The sequence below is a fragment of the Arachis ipaensis genome, chromosome B10, assembly GCF_000816755.2.
Source record: "Arachis ipaensis cultivar K30076 chromosome B10, Araip1.1, whole genome shotgun sequence".
Taxonomy (NCBI): domain Eukaryota; kingdom Viridiplantae; phylum Streptophyta; class Magnoliopsida; order Fabales; family Fabaceae; genus Arachis; species Arachis ipaensis.
The window spans coordinates 18441354-18444237 of record NC_029794.2 but is presented as its reverse complement, the minus strand read 5'-3'; positions in this window follow the sequence as shown (position 1 = coordinate 18444237).

The following is a 2884-nucleotide window of genomic DNA, read 5'->3' as shown; positions in this document are numbered from 1 at the left end:
GCACACGTTAGCAGTTCCCCAGCAACGGCGCCATTTTGACGTTAGGATTTTTTACCAGTAAAGAGATTCATAGAAACAGTTGCATTGTAGATATAGTCTCTAAACCGACAAAAATCCCTTCGTACAAACGTTTTGGGTGTCACAAGTAACAAACCCCTTTAGAAATTGTTAACCGAGTATTCAAACCTCGGGTCGTCTTCTCAAGGAACTGCGAGGAAGTATGTTCTTATTATTGGCTATAAAGGTTGTAATCAGGGTTTAAAAGATGAGAAACAAGTAATTTGAATGACAAGTAAAGTAAATAACAATTAAAATAAATAAATACTGTAAAGCAGACTTTTGGCAAGGTAAGAGAAGTTGGAGGTCCAACGTAGTTATCTCTCTCAACTGTAATAAAAGTTGAATCTAAACTCCACTTGATCAACCTGTACTATGGCAACGGAAAGTCAAGGGACTAATTAAATTGACCTTTGAACCCTATTTATTTCCTGAGAAAAGGTTGGGATTACTTAAGTTCAGCTCAATTAGCAAGATAACGATTATCAATTATGTTGAGTTTAATAACTGTTGAGTTACTGAATTCTTAACCAGGACCAAAAGGGGAAAAAGTAAAATTGCTGGAATAATAAAAATATCCTTAGATGGGAAGCAATGGTAACTTAAATCAAAGAGAACAATCATAAACTGAAAATACCTCAAATATTATTAATTCAAATATAGTCTGCAATATGGAAGAAATTCATAAATTCAATGATTAATTCAAGTGCTGGAATAAATAAAAGTAAAAGAAAGCTAAAATAAAGAAACATAAAACCTGGATTGAGAGTCACTCTTAAAACAAGAAAAAATCCTAAATCCTAATCCTAAAAGAGAAAGAGGAGAAGATCTCCCTCTCAAATAAATCTAAATCATTGAAAAGTAAAAATATGCGAGCCCCCTTCGAATGGGTGCATTCCCATACTTTATAACCTCTGGTCTATGCTGTCTGTACTTGGATCTGGGCCAAAAAGGGCTTCAGAAATCGCTGGGGGCGCATTCTGTAATTTCTGATACGTGGCCTCTGTCATGCGTCTGCGTGGGTCACGCGGTCGCGTCATTTGGAGCTTTTCCTTGTCACGCGGTCGCGTCAGTCATGCGGCCGCGTCGCTGCTGATTCATGCTTGGCACGCGATCGCGTGATCCATGCGATCGCGTGAATATCAGTTTCCTTAAAGCTCCATTTTGCTTTCTCCTTCCATTTTAGTATGTTTCCTTTTCCATCCTTTAAGTCATTCTGCCTTAGAAAATCTGAAACTACTCAACACACTAATCACGACATCGAATGGAAATAAAGGTAATTAAAATAATTAATTTTTAAAGCTTAGGAAACATGTTTTTCACAATATGACACAATAAGGAAGGGAAAGTAAAACCATGCAGTTAATATGAATAAGTAGGAGGAGATTTGAATAAATCACTCAAATTAAGCACAAAATAACTCATGAAATATGGGTTTATCACCTAGCTACTAGTTTAGTATAAAAACGACTTTTAGTGATTTATTTTATATTTCTGGTTAGTCTTCGAATAATTTTATGTTCAGAGATCACGTTTAGGGGGGCTGGCCATTCAGCCATGCCTGGACCTTCATCACTTATGTATTTTCAACGGTAGAGTTTCTACACACTATAGATTAAGGTGTGGAGCCTGCTGTTCCTCATGAATTAATGCAAAGTACTATTGTTTTCTTATTCAATTCAAGCTTATTCCCATTCTAAGATATTCGCTTGCACTTCAACCATGATGAATATGATGATCCGTGACACTCATCACTATTCTCAACTTATGAACGCGTGTCTGACAACCACTTCCGTTCTACCTTGGATTGAGCGTTTATCTCTTAGCCTCCATTCCAAAAGATCAGAGTCTTCGTGGTATAAGTGGTGCACGAATTATGAATCACACTTTTCACAACTCGTACCACTGACCAGCAAGTGCACTGGGTCGTCCAAGTAATACCTTACGTGAGTAAGGGTCGAATCCCACAGAGATTGTTGGTTTGAAGAAATCTATGGTTATCTTGTAAATCTTAGTCAGGAAGTCAATTATGTTTATCAGTTGAATTATGAATAACCAAGAGAGCATAAATTAAAGGTTACTTTTTGTGCAGTAATGGAGAATATGTTGGAGTTTTGGAGATGCTTTGTCTTCTGAATCTCTGCTTTCCTCTGTCTTCTGATTCACGCACGCACGTCCTCCTATGGCAAGCTGTGTGTTGGTGGATCACCGTTGTCAATGGCTACCTTCCATCCTTCCAGTGAAAACTACGCTCACGCGCTCTGTCACAGCACGGCTAATCACCGGTTGGTTCTCGATCCGGTTGGAATAGGATTTACTATCCTTTTGCGTCTGTCACTAACGCCCAGCCTTCAGGAGTTTGAAGCTCGTCACAGTCATTCAATCCTTGAATCCTACTCGGAATACCACAGACAAGGTTTAGACTTTCCGGATTCTCATGAATGCCGCCATCAGTTCTAGCTTATACCACGGAGATTCTGATTAAGGAATCTAAGAGATACTCATTCAATCGTATATAGAATGGAGGTGGTTGTCAGGCACACGTTCATGATTTAAGGAAGGTGATGAGTGTCACAGATCATCACCTCCATCACAGTTAAGCGCGAATGAACATCTTAGATAGAAACGAGCGTGTTTGAATGGAAAACAGAATTACTTGCATTAATTCATCGAGACACAACAGAGCTCCTCACCCCCAACAATGGGGTTTAGAGACTCATGCCGTCAGAGCCGTCGAGAAAATCCTCTTTGAGTGCAGGGAGGTCAGAATCCAACAGCATCAGCAGTCCTTTTTCAGCCTGAATTAGATTTTTGCTCAGCTCCTTCA